The sequence below is a fragment of the Vicia villosa genome, unplaced genomic scaffold (genome assembly GCF_029867415.1).
Source record: "Vicia villosa cultivar HV-30 ecotype Madison, WI unplaced genomic scaffold, Vvil1.0 ctg.003731F_1_1, whole genome shotgun sequence".
Lineage (NCBI taxonomy): Eukaryota > Viridiplantae > Streptophyta > Magnoliopsida > Fabales > Fabaceae > Vicia > Vicia villosa.
Window position 1 is genome coordinate 35,935 of NW_026706285.1, and position 19,009 is coordinate 54,943.

Consider the following 19,009-nt stretch of genomic DNA (forward strand, 5'->3'; position numbering starts at 1 on the left):
CATTAAAATCAAATATCAAGAAATGCACTAACGCTTTTCAGGCCAAAGAAGAAGATCCTGAAGAATCAGAATCTGAAGAAGAAGATGAACTGTCCATGATTTCCAGAAGGCTAAATCAACTCTGGAAGACCAAGCAAAGGAAGTTCAGAGGCTTCAGAAGTTCAAGGAATTTTGAACGTGGAGAATCTTCTGATGAAAGAAGATTTGACAAGAAGAAGGTCATGTGCTATGAATGCAATGAGCCTGGACACTACAAGAATGAATGTCCAAATCTTCAGAAGGAAAGTCCCAAGAAAAAGTTTCATAAGAAGAAAGGTCTTATGGCAACCTGGGATGAGTCAGAAGATGATTCAGAAGATGAGCAGGCCAACTGTGCGCTGATGGCGACAGAAGATGACGGATCAGAATCTACATCAGAATCAGATTCTGAAGAGGTATTTTCTGAACTTACTAGAGATGAGTTAGTTTCCGGTCTAACTGAACTTCTGGAACTCAAGTCTCAGATTAGTCTCAAATACAAAAAGCTGAAAAAGCAATTTGAATTTGAAACAAAGAAGCTTGAGTTGGAGAATTCTGAATTAAAAGAAAAACTTTTAAAACTGTCCAATAATGTTGGATCTCCTTCTGATTCAGAAAAATCCATTCCCAGTCTAAACCATATTCTGAAAGAATATGATTTAAGTTTCAGGAAGTTCTTATCTAGAAGTATTGGCAGAAGTCAGCTAGCTTCTATGATATATGGTGTGTCTGGAAACAAAAGAGTCGGCATTGGTTTTGAGGGTGAAACCCCATACAAACTTGAACCTGTTGATGAAATGAAAATTACATACAAGCCATTGTATGATCAGTTCAAGTATGGCCACTCACATGATATTAGGCACACTTCACATGCTCAAAGTTTTCACATTACACACACTAAGAAGCATGTGACACAACCTAGGAAATATCATGAAACTCACATTAAGAATTATCATGCTGTTCCTCCTATTGCTTACAATGTTAAATCCAAGTTCAATCAGAACTTGAGAAAATCTAACAAGAAAGGACCCAAAAAGATGTGGGTACCTAAGGATAAGATTATTCCTATTGCAGATATCCTTGACTGCAAAAAGGACAAGGCACAACATGTCATGGTACCTGGACTCTGGATGCTCGCGACACATGACAGGAAGAAGGTCTATGTTCCAAGACCTGGTGCTTAAGTCTGGAGGAGAAGTCAAGTTCGGAGGAGATCAGAAGGGCAAGATAATTGGCTCTGGAACTATAAAGTCTGGTAACTCTCCTTCCATCTCTAATGTACTTCTTGTAGAAGGATTAACACATAACCTCTTATCTATCAGTCAATTAAGTGACAATGGTTATGATATAATCTTCAATCAAAAGTCTTGCAAGGCTGTAAATCAGAAGGATGGCTCAATCCTATTTACAGGCAAGAGGAAGAACAACATTTATAAGACAGATCTGCAAGATCTTATGAGTCAGAAGGTGACTTGTCTTATGTCTGTTTCTGAAGAGCAGTGGGTCTGGCACAGGAGATTAGGTCATGCTAGTTTGAGAAAGATCTCTCAGATTAACAAACTGAATCTTGTCAGAGGACTCCCTAATATGAAATTCCAATCAGATGCTCTTTGTGAAGCATGTCAGAAGGGCAAGTTCTCCAAACCTGCATTCAAGTCTAAGAATGTTGTTTCTACCTCAAGGCCATTAGAACTCTTGCACATTGATCTGTTTGGTCCAGTCAAAACAGCATCTGTCAGAGGAAAGAAATATGGATTAGTCATCGTAGATGATTATAGCCGCTGGACATGGGTAAAATTCTTGAAACACAAGGATGAGACTCATTCAGTGTTCTTTGATTTCTGCATTCAGATTCAATCTGAAAAAGAGTGTAAAATCATAAAGGTCAGAAGTGATCATGGTGGTGAATTTGAGAACAGATCCTTTGAAGAATTCTTCAAAGAAAATGGTATTGCCCATGATTTCTCTTGTCCTAGAACTCCACAGCAAAATGGGGTTGTAGAACGAAAGAATAGGACTCTGCAAGAAATGGCCAGAACCATGATCAATGAAACTAATATGGCTAAGCATTTCTGGGCAGAAGCAATAAACACTGCATGCTATATTCAGAATAGAATCTCTATCAGACCTATTCTAAATAAGACTCCCTATGAATTGTGGAAGAATAGAAAGCCCAACATTTCATATTTCCATCCTTTTGGATGTATATGTTTTATTCTGAACACTAAAGATCATCTTGGTAAGTTTGATTCCAAAGCACAAAAATGTTTCCTTCTTGGATATTCTGAACGCTCAAAAGGCTACAGAGTATACAATACTGAAACATTGGTTGTAGAAGAATCAATCAATATCAGGTTTGATGATAAGCTTGGTTCTGAAAAACCAAAGCAGTTTGATAATTTTGCAGATTGTGATATTGACATATCAGAAGTTGTTGAGCCAAGAAGCAACGCATCAGAAGCAGAGCTTCTCAGAAGCAAAGAATCTGAAGATCAAGTATCAGCTTCTCTGGAGGATCTAAGCATATCTGAAGAACCATCTGTCAGAAGATCATCCAGACTCATCTCTGGTCATTCAGAAGATGTCATTCTTGGAAAGAAGGATGATCCAATCAGAACAAGAGCATTCCTTAAGAACAGTGCAGACTGTCAATTAGGTCTTGTATCTTTGATCGAGCCAACTTCTGTTGATCATGCTCTAGAAGATCCAGACTGGATAATTGCTATGCAAGAAGAACTAAATCAGTTTACAAGGAATGATGTTTGGGATCTTGTTCCTAGACCAGATGGATTCAATATAATTGGTACAAAATGGGTCTTCAGAAACAAGCTCAGTGAGAAAGGTGAAGTGGTAAGGAACAAAGCCAGATTGGTGGCTCAGGGTTATAGTCAGCAAGAAGGGATTGACTATACAGAAACCTTTGCACCAGTGGCCAGGTTAGAGTCTATTCGTCTATTAATTTCTTTTGCCACTCAACATAACATCACTCTCTATCAGATGGATGTTAAGAGTGCCTTCTTAAATGGTTATATAGATGAAGAAGTTTATGTCCATCAACCTCCTGGTTTTGAAGACTCTATGTCTCCTAATCATGTTTTTAAACTTAAGAAATCATTGTATGGATTGAAACAGGCTCCCAGAGCTTGGTATGAACGCTTAAGTTCTTTCCTTCTGGATAATGGTTTCACTAGAGGAAAAGTGGACACTACTCTCTTTTGTAAAACCTTTAAAAAGGATATTTTAATTTGTCAAATATATGTAGATGATATTATTTTTGGAACATCTAATGCTACACTTGGAAAGGAGTTTGCTGAGTCTATGCAGGCTGAGTTTGAGATGAGCATGATGGGAGAACTCAAGTATTTCCTTGGAATACAAATAAATCAAACATCAGAAGGAACATATGTTCACCAAACCAAGTATGTGAAGGAACTTCTGAAGAAGTTTAATCTTCTGGACTGCAAAGAAGCCAAAACTCCTATGCATCCAACATGCATCCTAGGTAAGGATGAGGTAAGTAAGAAGGTAGATCAGAAGTTATACAGAGGTATGATTGGATCTCTTCTATATCTGACTGCTTCTAGACCTGACATTCTGTTCAGTGTTTGTTTGTGTGCTAGATTCCAATCAGATCCTAGAGAATCTCATTTAACTGCTGTTAAGAGAATTCTAAGGTATCTGAAAGGTACTACTAATGTTGGTTTAGTTTACAGAAAATCTAAAGAATACAACTTAGTAGGATTCTGCGATGCTGATTATGCTGGAGACAGAATTGAAAGAAAAAGTACTTCAGGAAGTTGTCAATTTCTTGGAAGTCACTTGATCTCCTGGTACAGCAAGAAGCAAGCAACCATTGCTCTATCAACAACAGAAGCAGAATATGTCGCAGCTGCTGGTTGTAGTACACAGATGCTCTGGATGAAGAGTCAGTTGGAAGATTATCAGATATTTGAGAGTAACATTCCTATATTCTGTGATAATACTTCTGCTATATGTTTATCTAAGAATCCTATTCTTCATTCAAAAGCTAAACATATTGAGATAAAACATCATTTCATAAGGGACTATGTTCAGAAGGGTGTTATATCTTTAAACTTTGTTGATACAGACCATCAATGGGCTGATATCTTTACAAAACCCCTGGCTGAAGATAGGTTTAAGTTCATTCTGAAGAACATCAGTATGGATTTATGCCCAGAATGAGAAGATGAGAAGTTCTCATGTATGAGTATCTTCTGAAATGAATGTGGAACATTTTTTTTAAATCAGAAGTTCTGATTGAATTCTTTTAGAAATTATGATTCGGTTATTACTAACGTTTCATTGTCTAAGTTGATTCAGAACCTCTTTTAAAGCAAAACAGCTGTTACGTTTTATCTCGGGATGGTAAACCTGTCGTTACTATTCATGGATAAGCGCGCGTGCAGTTGAAGGGACGCCGACCTTAGGTAACTGTGCTAGTCACCTCATTTGTGTTTATTATCTCTCCTCACGTCACGTAACATTAAATGCTAGTCATCATTCGTTTCATTTTATTCTTTTAAATACTCTTTAAACTCTTCTCTTTCCCTCTAGACGTGTGTTTCATCCTCCTGGTGAAAGCCCTCCATCATCTCCATCTTCTTCCTCATCTTTCGACCTTCAAGTCTCAGCTTCCTCTAATCTTTCCTCTCCCTTAATCTCTTCTGAAGACATCTCTTCATCTTCACCCGCTGAGGATGTTGTCTCTGGTAAAGGTGGTGGAAGATCTGCTTCAGGACCAAGTCTCCCTGTTCCCTCGCCTGAAAGCCCAAGAAGCAGTCAATGAGGCGTTTTACTCCTTCATGGCATGCTGGCACAGACGTTGTTTTAGCTAGGGTCCTAGGCTTTGGTCTTAGTAGCTTTATTGTTTCTCTGTTGCACATCCTCTTGTAATCCTCTTTTGATTAATCAATGAAAAAGTTTCTTTGCTTTTACATTCAAGTGTCTCTATTTGTCATTTTATACATCTGAATCTTTTTAAATATTTCTTTTTGATGTTATGACAAAAAGGGGGAGAAGATAAATGATAAATGATTTGATTAAATCTATCAGTTGCTGGGTAAAGGCTCCCACACATTCACTAACAAGAACTGCAAGTTCTATATGGTTTAAGTGTTTTGCAGGTACAGAGAAGTGAAGTAAATCTTCAGAAGCAAACACTAGAAGCAAAACCATGGAAACTGAAGCAAGCTGAGTGCTGTCAAGCTTCAGGAATCAGAAGCAAGAAAGAAGAATGAATCAGAAGCACTGATAATAGAATTTGAATATCATTGTCTATCCTGTTCTGACAAAATTCTATTTGCTCTGATACATATAATGTTATGGCTCTGATACATTATTTGCTCTGACACATTATTTCAGCCTATATGGCTCTGATACATATAATGTGTTCAAACATACATTTTATGTTCTAACTCGCTCATGCTGACTTTTGTCGTTTAGTTTTTTGTTCTGTAACATTTCAGGATGTAGAGATGCTCTGATGATGCTCTGGTACATTCAACAATGTTCTGATACAAATCTAGCATGAAGTGATGATTGGTAGACATTCAAAGTTCTGAAGCTATCCGAGGGAAGCAGAAATCAGAAGATGTGAATGTTCTAGAAGATCCAGAAAACTCAAGTTCTGAAGCTGTCCTGAATGGAAGCAGAAGTCAGAAGCTGTGAATGTTCTGAAGATCAAAGAAATTCAAGTTCTGAAGCTGTCCACGATGGAAGCAGGAATCAGAAGCTGTGAGTGTTCTAAGGATCTAAAGAAATTCAAGTTCTGAAGCTGTCCAATGGAAGCAGAAGTCAGAAGCTATGAATTCTCTGAAGGCAGAAGCTTATATGATCGTCTCTACCGAAATAATCAAGGAAGTCTTTTATCAAAGTTCTTCGAGTATTTATTTCAGGGGGAGATTATTTATCTCAGGGGGAGATTGTTAATCTCAGGGGGAGACATATTCATATGCTTATGCTATAGCTGTGTAATTTGTCTTTTGCCGTCTACTCTTTCTGATCGCAAATTCATATCATTTATATATGTTTTTGTCATCATCAAAAAGGGGGAGATTGTTAGAACAAGATTTGTTCTTATCAATTATCTTAGTTTTGATGATAACAATAATATGAATTTTGCTTAAGATAATATGGTACTCTAATCCAATGCAATTTCCCTTTCAGGAAATATATAAAGAGTACGCATAATTCAGCGCTCAGAAGATGTGTCTCAAATGGTTCAGCATGCAACATCAGAACATGGTCTGGCAAGACATCAGAAGATGGTCGAAGCAGAATCAGAACATGGGTCTATGGAAGCATCAGAAGAACATGAGATCAGAAGCACTGAAGATCAGAAGATGGTATCACGCAACAGAAGCACTTCAAGATCAGAAGATCAGAAGATGCTATGCACCAAGCTGTTTGACTCTGATGATATTCAAACGTCGTATTCACAAACATCAGATCAGAAGGAAGTACACGTGGCAAGCTACGCTGACTGACAAAAGGAACGTTAAAGCTACTAAAGGCAACGTCAGTAGACACAGCGTGAACAAGGCTCGAGGTAGTTGACAAAAGCGTATAACATTAAATGCAATGCTGTACGGAACACGCAAAGCATTAAATGCACTCAACGGTCATCTTCTCAACGCCTATAAATATGAAGTTCTGATGAGAAGCGATTCTGCTCCAAAACAATTCAAATTAACTTGCTGAAACGCTGTTCAATCAAAGCTCAGAATCTTCATCAACTCACTACATTGCTGTTGTAATATCTTAGTGAGATTAAGCTTAAACTGTAAGAGAAATATCACAGTTTGTGATTATATCTTTTAAGAAGCATTTGTAAACTCTTAGAATTGATTACATTAAGTTGTAAGGAACTAGAGTGATCGTGTTGATCAGTATACTCTAGGAAGTCTTAGCAGTTGGCTGAGCAGTTTGTAACTAGAGTGATCAGGTTGATCAGTATACTCTAGAGAAAGTCTTAGGAGTGAACTAAGCAGTTGTTCCTGGAGTGATCAGTGTGTGATCAGAAGACTCTGGAAGACTTAGTTGCGGACTAAGTGGAAAACCATTGTAATCCGTGCGATTAGTGGATTAAATCCTCAGTTGAGGTAAATCATCTCTGCGGGGGTGGACTGGAGTAGCTTCGTTAACAGCGAACCAGGATAAAAATAATTGTGCAATTTATTTTTATCGTCCAAGATTTAAAGTCACACTTATTCAATCCCCCCCCTTTCTAAGTGTTTTTCTATCCTTCAATTGTTGCACCCACACACCTTTAGGGTAATCCCCCTTGTTGCCTTTGTTTCCTGTTGCCTCTAATTATAATAAATAATAGTCAAGTCCCTCGATTCCGAGGATACCTAAAGAAAGGTTGCCTAAAGAGATTGAAAATTGTCTAGTCCCTCGAAGTCGCCTCGGTAAAAGATGGTTGTCCCAATTGCTAAGGTATCCTCGCATGATGCCTAAAAATATTAATGACTACTATATCTTTCCCTTAGACTACCTACCCTATTTATGGCAAGGGACAGTCTTGTGGCGAACGATTATTCTCGATGACCCTTAAACATCCAATTGAAAGACTTCCTGCCCTCTCATGGTATGGATAGAACCTTTCGCCCGAAAGACTTAAAGAACAAGAAAGACAAACTTAGGGTAGGTAGTTCTTAATTGCTTGCTCGCATTCAAACTTTTAAATTACTTTTTACACCTCTCTTTCAAATACTTTCAAAACAAGGCTACGCTTATTTACAAGCTAAAGTTCTTAACGAAGTTTTTACTATTCGCACACGACACTTCAAAATTTTCAAACAAACAAGTGAGCTAAGCAATTAAGAGCCCATGGATAACCATGGATACAAAGGGTGCTTTACACCTTCCCTTTGTATAACCTACCTCCCGAACTCAAAATCTTTCAAAGGTCTTTCCTGTTCTTTTTGCCTTTCCTAATTGGATAAAATAAAAGTCGGTGGCGACTCTTGCTATCCGCAACATTTCAATAAAGTCAATTCTCCCACCGTATTACAGTTGTATTGATATATATATATATATATATATATATATATATATATATATGTATGGTTGATTATTTGTATACAACTACTATATCTATTCCTTATGTCTTACATAATGATTATGAAATACTCACCCTTTCTGTTTGAATGTTACCTCCACGTGGGTAACGTGCAGGTAATCAGGAGTAGTCCATTGAAATTTGAGGATAGCTTCATGGCGTCCTTTTACCGTTGTTTAGATTGAGGAGAGTCTTGCTCTGACACGTAACATCGGGATGGATCGTTATCTTTTAAAACTATCATGTTCACTTTGATTATTTTTAATTTGAATTTCATTTCGATGAATTACCTTTCAAAGGATTTTGATGTTGATGTTTTGAGTTATGACTCGTGAACCATGAAGTTTAAATTGATCTTTTATGAGAACTATTTTAAAGATGTTTAAAGTTGTGGATTCCGCTGCGAGATAATATGCTTTGATTTATGATGATGAATAAGATATAATTTTTGAAATGAATTGTTGATGCAACCAGTGTTACGGAGCATGACTATTGTTTGATGTTGCTATGACGATGTGACATCCTTGTTGGTGATTTTATTTGATGTTAATTTGTATTATGTTGAGAATATTCCTTGTTGGTGAGCAATTACCATCGAGTATTATGTCAGATAGAGATCCAAGGTTTACGTCGAGGTTTTACAAGAGTTTGCAAGATGCTTTGGGTACTACTTTGAGGTTGAGTTTGGATCCACAGACGGATGGTCAGACTGAGAGGACTATTCAATCATTAGAGGATTTGTTGAGGGCTTGTGTATTAGACCAAGGGGGAGCTTGGGATGTTCATTTTCCATTGATTGAGTTTACCTACAACAATAGTTTTCATGCGAGTATTGGTATGGCGTCGTATGAAATGTTGTATGGTAGAAGGTGTAGAACTCCGTTGTATTGGTATGAATTAGGTGAGATTGATGTGCTCAGACCTGAGATTGTGCAAGAAATGACTGAAAAGATAAGGATGGACTGTGAGAGGATGAAAGCTTTTCAGAGTCTTCAGAAGAGTTATCATGATAAGATGAGGAAAGCACTTGAGTTCCAAGTGATTGACCATGTGTTTATGAGAGTTACTCCAGTAACCGGTGTCGGTAGAGCTTTGAAGTCGAGAAAGCTTACGCTATGTTTTATTAGTCCATATCAGATTTCAGAGAGGATAGGTGAGGTGGCTTATCGGATTGCGTTGCCGCCGTCGCTTATGATTAATCATGATGTGTTTCATGTATCATAGTTGAGGAGATATGTTCCGGATCCTTCGCATGTGATTCAAATGGATGATATTAAGGTGAGAGATAACTTGAATATTGAGGTGTCACCAGTGCAAATAGAAGGGATGGAAGTGAAGCAATTGTGAGGCAAAGAGATTTCCTTAGTGAAGGTGCTATGGGGAGGACCAGCAGGTGAAAGTCTGACGTGGGAGCGGGAGGACCAGATGAGAGAGTCTTATCCGTTGTTGTTTCCGTCAGGTAATTTTTTAGGGCGAAAATTCCTTAAGTGAGGGAGAGTTGTAACAACCCGATAATTAGATATAATTATTTTATTTATTATTTGATGTTTTTATGTGATTATATGACGTGTGATGATTTTGTTGATGTGTGTGGGGTAGTTGAAGTAAGGTGTTAGTTAGAATAATAATATAAGTTAGTTCTAATTAACATTGTTATTAATTAATAAAATAAAATAAGAAGGTAATATTATGATGAGAAGTTAGTAAGGGCGTATTAGGAAGTTCATAATTAGGGTCCTCAGGCTAACTAGGTAAAAAGGAAAAAAATAGGAGAAATATTCATTCGACGTAGAATTGTAGAAAACGAGAAAAAAAGGGAGAGCGAGGGCAAGAGAGGAGAAGAAGAACGACCGTAGAATTTTGGAAGATAATCGATCAAGATAATAATCTAAGGTAAGGGGAGTTATCCTAATTATTATGTTTGGTTTATGGGAATGATAATTGTATGTTGGGGTTTGTGTTGTTCTTGATGAAATTGATGAATCCATAATGATTGTTTGTTCTATTGTGTGAATAATATGTTATATGATGATGGTTGTATTGATGATTAATCCCATGAGATAGAGTTAAATCCTCCATTAACACGATTTAGAAGGTTTAATGTTGATGAAGATGATTAGGGATATAATGAATATTTGTAATTTGATGTTTGAAATAATTAAACCGTGTTAGAACTAGGTTAATAGGCCTTAAATCGCAGAAAATTATTGATTAAAATCAGTTTTTGGGCAAAGGATTTGGTCTTGTATGATGCAAGTCGCGCAGGAATTTTTTGCTGAATCACAGGGCCGCTTAGCGTGCTCTGTGAAATAAAAAGGGCATGTTTAGAGAGAGGAGCCCGCTTAGCATGGTAAGGTTGTGCTTAGCGCGGTCCCTGAAAAATGAAAATTATTATTTTTAACAATTGACTTCAGAATATGGTAACTTATATTTTGTTAGAATTTTTGAGAATTTACTATGCACGTTTGGGTAGGTTTAGAGGGAATTTTGTATGCAACTTGACTTTGTAAATTGTTGTGTTTATATACTTGACTTTGGTGGATGTTATGGTGTTGATTTATACCTTGATGAATTGATGTATGTGTGTTTTGTTGAACAAGATGCTTGTGATGTCGTGTTTTTAAATGATGACATGACTTTGTTGAATACATGAATGATGATTCCATTTTGACTAGATGTGTTCATTGATTTTGTGACGTTGAGCATCATGCATTCATAGTATATTTGTAGGACGAAAGTCCAGTGATGTAGTAAGACCTATGCTCTAGTGATGGCCCTTAATCCCATTGTGCAAATTGAGTGCAACTTGTTGATGAGCTCCGATTCCAAGCGGGAATCGATCCCATGAGTCCATTATTGTTGCATTGCATTGTTGTGATGATGTATGACTTGATGATATTGATTATTTGTGATGTGGTGTGCCTAGTTGATAATTGTGATTGAATCACAAGGTGATGTTGTGAATAGATGATGATGTGCAGGTGTGGATAAGTATGCGTATATGATGAATATGTTGTATTGATATATGTATGGTTAATTATTTGTATACAACTACTATATCTATTCCTTATGTCTTACATAATGATTATGAAATACTCACCATTTCTGTTTGAATGTTACCTCCACGTGGGTAACGTGCAGGTAATCAGGAGTAGTCCTTTGAAGTTTGAGGATAGCTTCATGGCGTCCTTTTATCTTTGTTTAGATTACGGAGAGTCTTGCTTTGATATGTAACATCGGGATGAGTCGTTATGTTTTAGAACTATCATGTTCACTTTGATTATTTTGAATTTGAATTTCATTTCGATGAATTACCTTTCAAAGGATTTTGATGTTGGTGTTTTGAGTTATGACTCGTGAACCATGAAGTTTAAATTGATGTTTTATGAGAACTATTTTAAAGATGTTTAAAGTTGTGGATTCCGCTGCGATATAATATGCTTTGATTTATGATGATGAATTAGATATAATTTTTGAAATGAATTGTTGATGCAACCCGTGTTATGAAGCAGGACTATTGTTTGTGATGTTTCCATGACGATGTGACATCCTTGTTGGTGATTTTATTTTATGTTTAGTCGTATTATATTGCAAATATTCTTTGTGGGTTAGAAGGGTGTTACACATGTCATTCACCTATATATGAAACTTTGAATGTTTATAAACAGGGAAGACATTATCATATGTGGTTGACTTCCATGAGAAGATCCTTTTCACCTTAAAAGACTATCTAAAAATGTTAGAATTCCATAAGAATATACTTTCCATCATAAAAGGATATCTAAAAATGTTGGACTTCCCTGAAAAGATCCTTGTTGCGTTAAAAGGCTATATAAGAATGTTGGACTTCCATGTAAAGGTCCTTGTTGCCTTAAAAGGCTACCTAAAATGTTGGACTTCCATTAAAAGATCATCGTCACCTGAAAAGGCTTCCTGAAAATGTTGGACTTGTATGAGAAGATCATTACTGCCTTTTAGGTTATACGATTACGCCGAAGTTCCATAGGAAGATCCTTTTTTCCCGAAAAGGCAACATAACCATACTATGCGGGGGCCATCCCGTCTAACGTCTCTCCAAAGGGACACGGTCGAAGTCTAGCCTAAGAAACTTAACTTAAAATCTTATTTGAGAGCTTGATAGAAGTCGCACCCAAGATGGATAATGTCGTGCCTGATGGACTTGTAGTCTCGTCAGCTAGGCTCAATGTATAACCTCGCCTAAGGGGCTTGGAGTTTCCTCGGGAAGGATCCAGCTTAAAGTATCACCCAAGGGCTGAAACCAAAGTCTAGTCTAAGAGACTTAACTTAAAGTCTTGTCTGAGGGCTTGATAGAAGTTCCTCCAGAGAGGATCAACACCTTGCCTTAAGGACTTGAAGTCTCTTCACTCAGACTCAATGTATACCTCGCTTGAGGGACTTGAAGTTTCCTAGGGAGGAATCCAGCTTAAAGTCTCGCCCTAGGGATGCGTGCAAAGTCTAGCTTGATAGACTTCACTTAAATTCTTGTAGGAGAGCTTGATAGAATTCCCACCCTAAAGGCCCAACGCCTATCCTGAAGGACTTGTAGTCTTATCAGTTAGGTTTAACAAATAATCGCGTTTGAGAGACTTAGGGTCTCAGGATGTCCCCAACGCTCTATCGTTCAAACCACTTCTCCCATTACCAAAGACTTTGTGCTTGAGGGATTGTGTAGTATTATATTTCTAGAAAAGACTAGTAATGGCGGGAGAATTGTAGCCCCCCCAGGAGGGGCGATACCCATATGTCTCCATCCATTAAGTTTTATCTCTCCCTAAACGTTCCTACTCGCCTAGTTAGAGGAAACATGGGAAAATATGTTCTTCAGTTAGAGGGAAGTCAGGGTCAATAGGAATATCCATGTCTCCCTAAGAAATAAACATTCACTGGTCCACCATAGACTGAGTGAATGGTTATCATTTTCAAGAAAACCCTAAGCCTAAGAGCCTCTATAAATACTTTATTCCTCGAGGGTAAAAGGGCATATCATAACATACTCAGCACAACACATAAACATAGAGCTTCTCACCTCACGTGAGCTTTCTCTCCCATAGCTAAAAACACCACCTAACAGGGTTTCTTGCTCCCTTGGGAAAGCCATAAACACAAAAAAAAACTACAAATGCCGATGCAAAACACTCTTATTAACTTAGGGGTACCACACACTCATGTACTTTTTGACAAGTACCGATGCAAAAAATTTCTCTCAAATTAGACTTGAATTTTTTTTTTCCATTTTTGATTTATTGAATGTAAATAAGTGTTGAGTGATATTTTGTCAAAATAACTTCATTTGCCAAAAAAAACACCATAGTTGAGTGTTGTTGAACTCTAAGAGTGTGAGTTGTAGTTGTGAGGTGATTCATTAGGTGTTTAAGGGTTCTTGTGAAGATTTTTTTATATTGAAGAATCGAATTGTGATTGTGAGTTATGGATATTGATATAGTTTTCCTCCAAAAGGTTTTGGATTTTCTAGTTTCTTCAACAGTTTTTAAGACTTGGAAATGAAATTTTGGTAGGTCAGGTGAAGATTTATGCAGATGAAATCTTCGAGTGTTTTGCATTTGAGAAGGTGTTTTGATTCAAAATAGAAGATCTTGAAGGATTTGCAGCCAAGTGAGCTGTGAACAAGAGAAGAAGAATCGAAATTTAGATATGTGTTATTTAGTTGTCGCTTTAAATTTTTCAGTTTGTCTGTAATTATCTATTGTATCAAAAGACACTTATAAACTTTATATTAGTGGAAGACATAACAATTTTTGATAATTTATCATTGGAGATTGGATAAGGTGTAAGCGTACACGACGCACCAAATCAATATAAATATCGGCGTACACGTTTTCTATCTCTTGTCTCTTTTAGTTATTTAATATACTTTTTATATTCTTATGTTTTATGTGACTAAATTTTTTGTTTATAGTGATTAATGTTTAAGTTTAAATCCATATTAGATCTGGTCTACTAAACATGTATTTATGGTGACTAATATAAAAAATTGGAAATCTAAATTGTTGTATTAAATAGTCAAGAGACATCTCAACTTTATTGATTTGGAATTCTAGATCTAAGTTTTACTTCTGTCATTTTATCCATTTTACCCACAAGAGACATCTTCCACGAAGCCAAAAAGTCTTACACAATGATCTAAGTCAATATACTACTTATTCTTCAACATCTAAAGATTCGTTTTAAGTTTTCAATGTAACAATTTGTATATTTAATTTTAAAACTTGATTGTAAAAAGAATAAATGGTTTCAAATAGAAAATAATTGTGAACCGCAAAAAACATTTACACCCTAATATTTGCCTAGGACTGTTTTCAATGACATATAAGAATTAAAAATAAAAGACAAATCACAATAGCGCTAGGTAACACAAATTTTTGGTTTCAAAATATATTTTGGGAAACTCAATTTTTTAATTTCAAAATATATTCTTAAGTTTTTAATACACTTGTTTGTCCATATATCACATATAACATCAATGGAATCTTTACTCAATTGAAGGATAAGCATGAATTATCGATGACAAAGTTTTGATAGATCACTTGCTTTTTCTTCTTCTTGCACAAGTTGTTATATGAGGGAATTATTCTTGCAGCCAAGTGTCATGACTTAAATTAGGGAAAATATATGTTCACTCTTTCTTTCAAACTAGTAACATACCCGTGCGTTCGCACGGGTTCTGCCACGGGACGCGCAATAGTTTTAGATGTATATTCTTTAATAGAAAAATGTCTAGTTTCTATAAAAAAATTGAATGTAGAGAAAAATGTCTGATACCCGTGAAAAAACACTACAAGAAAATGTAGGATTAGCTACCATATTTTTACTACAAAGTAATTTTGTAGCTAATTCCTATTTAAAAGACAATCATATATTTAAATTACAAATAATTAACCAACTACTTACTGTTAAATATACTATTTATCTTTTTTTTTTATTTAACAAGTAATTTATTAGACTATATGACTTTTCTTTTCGAATAAAAAAAGTTATATAATTTTTATTGAAATAGTTTATGAATATCAATTATGTTTTTGATACATAAATAAAATTTAATTATTATTTAATATAAAAATATATTTTCTATCTATTGTTTGGTGTTCACTCTCAGATATTGTATCTCAGCATATTCATCTCATTCTCCGTTTCCGACCGACCTGTTCGTCTCCGATCGCCACCGTCTTCCTCCACTCCGATCGACCTTGTTGTCTTCCAAGTCCGATTGTCCTGTTTCCTCCATTTCCGGTCGATATTGCCTTCCTCAATCTCCAATTGAAATCGCGAGTCCCCTCAATCTCCAATCGATCCCTCATCTACTCTTTGTGTTTGATGGATCTATGTTCTTTCATCCTCCTTCTCCCCCTAGTCTTCGATTATTGAGCGATCTCTTATTTCAGTCCCAATTCCAAACCCTAGAACATAGCTTCATCTTCTTCTTGTTTACTTCAGCGTGGATAGACTGATAAGAATTTTGTTCTTAACAGAGGTTTCAATTGTGAAAACGGTATGTGTTATTTGAATCTCTTTTCAATTGAACAAAATTGTTCAATTGGACACATTTATTGTAATTTCACTGTTGAGGTTGCATGCGATTTTTCAATAGTTTTTCATTTCTCTATTTAGGTTTTACACGAATTGAACTTGGTTATTGAACACAGGTTATACACTGCTTATGATTATGGTATCATGCTAGCCTCTGATTTAGATTTAGAAGCCTCTGAATTTATGATTGTTTTGGTTTGGTGTATGGTTTAACTCTTTTGACAGTGCCTTTATTGTAAAATGTGTTGTTTATGGTTTAACTCATTCTGTTTGATTCGATAATATTGTTCAATTTTGTTGAAGATATATATGAACTCGTATGTTAATCATTTGATTTGATAATTTTGATCTTGTTGATCTTATGATTTTAATAAATTTTTGTTTTTCTATAAGGATATGTTATAAATGATCTTAGGACATACATATGTATTAGTAATATATTTTCTACTATTTATACAGTGCTTCTTATTTGAAACATCATAATAGTGAAAGAAACAATGTTATTATTAATAATTTGATTTCAATGATTTGCAATACAGGTGGAAATTGCAATAGTGTTTTACGTGACATAAAAAGCTGAATAAGATACAAGTTGAAACAAATAGTTTCAAATTTTTATTGAAAACAAAACTTAGTTTTCAGGATCCAAGTGTATGTTTGGATTTACGATGAGATTAGTAGAATTAGAGTGTGCTTCGGAGACTTTTTACAAAAGCTATACACTTCAGATCTTCAACAAAATTAGTGTTATTATGGTATTGTTTTCCTACTATTTTCTCTTAACCCCAATTTTTCAATCCAATTCTTTGAACGCAACAAACTAAAGCTTTCGATTTTTGTTGTATTTGGTTGCAGGGTACTTTTGCTAACGCTTTTCTTGCCGACCTCGATGAACTCTCTCAATAACGAGGCTGAAATTCCAGTGAGTTTTTAATTTTGAATTTTGAAGAAATTTATTTTGCATACATGATTAAATTGATGAACAATGTGGGTGGGTTTATCTAAGGCAGATAATGACGTGGATGCGGCAGACATGGATGAAGATGTTGATGGTGATCTAGATGATTTGGAAAAACTTAACAATAATGACTTGGATAGTGTTTATAAATTGCAGAAAAGCCAGAGATACATTGATATTATACAGGTTAGTTAGTGTTTATTTGGATTTGAATGGTTTTGTATTGTTGTGACTTAGGTAGTGTTTCTAAGTAGCAGAAAACCCATAGATACATTTACATTATACAGGTTTGTTAGTGTTTACTTGGTTTTTAGTGGTTATGTATTGTTATGCTTGTTGTTTACAGTACACAATCTAATTCTACTCTTGATTAATACTATCAACCAAAAACTCCCCTAAACTCTGTCGTTTTCAATTCAAGTAAAAAAGTAATAATAAGACCCTTTTTGCATCTTACTCTGCCACTAAACCGTACAACTGTGCCAAATCTAATTAAAATAGTAATCAACGGTTCCAATAGGATCACTAATCATTAGTATTATTCTAACACATGGCAACACCATTATAGGAGATTCATACTCATACGCCTCTGTTTCTTGTTTACTAAAACAACAGAACGACACCGTATGGAGAGTCCATTAAAAGTGAACCGAGACGGTGAAAGGATCTGCAGGGTTATAGAGACGGTCTACATCCGAGTCAATTTCGGTTCGTAATCTTTAGTCTTTTCTATTATTCCTCCATAATCTGAAACTAAGCTCAATTTTGTTAAAGATTGTTTATATTAAATTTCTGATTTGGGTATTTTTGCTATTGATCAATAATACCTTAGTGCTCAGTATGTTATTTATATTTAGTTATTTTTTCAAATTTTATTCAAGTATCCGTGTGTAAGGGCTTAATTATCTTGATAAAACCCTTCAATCGTACCTTATTGTTGTGTTTCTTGTCCTTAATAGATTCTCGTTATAAACCCTATTTATTTCACGCATGGAGACACTGGTCTTGGTCTATTCCTGCTCACTACTTATACTCACTCTCTCATTTTCATTTTCAGATTCTCTCTTTTACCCTTCCACACACTTGTTACTCCTAATACTCGCCACCACTCTTCTTCTCTATCCTTCATCCCTAAATCTCCAACCATGTCACTTAAGGTAACTTCAACATTTTCATTTTTTTCTTAACGAAACAATAATACAACAATTTTCATTACCTAATCACCAATTTCTGCAGGCTGCTTCTAGTTCTATACCAAGTGCAGAGAAAAGTAGTAGCTCTGATGTTGAGGAGGTCGTCAAATCTGAGACATACAACAATAACATGACAGAAGCCATGGGTGCTGGTATGTTTTATCATATTTTGGTTTTCATTTGCTAAGAAAAAATTGTAATATTTGTATTCGGTAATAATTAATTCGGACTTATAGGCATGAATTAGGAATGAACTACAACTTCATTCTACCAGACTTGATTGTCGGGTCATGCTTGCAGGTTTTCTTTTTGCTTTCGTTATGATCCACTTCTGTTGAATATAGTTTGGTTTGATCCTCTGACTTCTTTTTAATTTTATCTTAAACAGCCCGACTCCTGAAGATGTTGATAAGCTGCGTAAAATCGGAGTGAAAACTATATTTTGATTACAGCAAGACCCAGACCTAGAGTATACTGAATATATTTGTTTTATATGGTTCATTTTCAGCATTTGTGACGTGGTACACTGATTTAATCTAAAAAATGTCATGGTCTTCAATTATTAGTAATTGTAAATAAAAACCAAAATTTTCTCGGTTGATATGTGTAACTTAAATATAATAAAAGTAATTGCAATTTATAAAATTGTTTTTTTCTATATTGTTAATTGTTAATGATATTATAAATTGTTTTTAAGTTAATTTAATTATTAGTGGATTAGTCATACAAAATGAAGATATATAAAATATGAAACTTTTTTTTTCATTCTGGTTATAGTAATTAGGAGTATAATTTTAAATGAAAAAAAAATTATATTATTTAATTTTTTAAAATTAATTTTGTTTCTTTAAACCAGTGGTTACAAAATTTTGAAATAATTTTATTTAGCTTGATTTATTTAACTTCGGCACTGATATTTTGCTACAGTTCAGGCGTGGTTTAGCTAGGAAGTTTAAATTATTAGTTTGAACTTTGCTAGAGATTTTTGGACTAGATAATTAGCCGCCCAATCCATGCTACGGCCTATATAGTAGTTAATTCTCAACTAATCTCCAACTAATTCTATTTGATAGAGATTAACTTCAAATTAGCTACGAATTTCGTCCTAGCTGATTGCAGTTTCTCTTGTTGTGAAAATAATGATTGAATGTATAGAAAAATGTCTGGTACCCGTAAAAAAATAATAATTGA

General features: G+C 35.3%; 1 long non-coding RNA gene across 7 annotated transcripts; it reads left to right on the plus strand.

Moving 5' to 3' along the window:
• The first annotated feature begins 15,260 nt into the window (after positions 1-15,260).
• LOC131641425 (uncharacterized) lies at positions 15,261-18,476 on the plus strand. Of its 7 annotated transcripts, none has more exons than XR_009295531.1 (8): positions 15,261-15,629; positions 16,207-16,422; positions 16,523-16,811; positions 17,241-17,333; positions 17,683-17,782; positions 17,862-17,970; positions 18,055-18,118; positions 18,207-18,476. It is a non-coding gene; the product is annotated as an uncharacterized LOC131641425 (long non-coding RNA). The 7 variants fall into 7 exon arrangements; XR_009295532.1 differs by lacking the exon at positions 18,055-18,118 and having other exon boundaries at positions 15,262-15,629; positions 16,523-16,589; positions 16,674-16,811; XR_009295530.1 differs by lacking the exon at positions 18,055-18,118 and having other exon boundaries at positions 15,262-15,629; positions 16,523-16,589; positions 16,678-16,811.
• Positions 18,477-19,009: the final 533 nt, after the last annotated feature.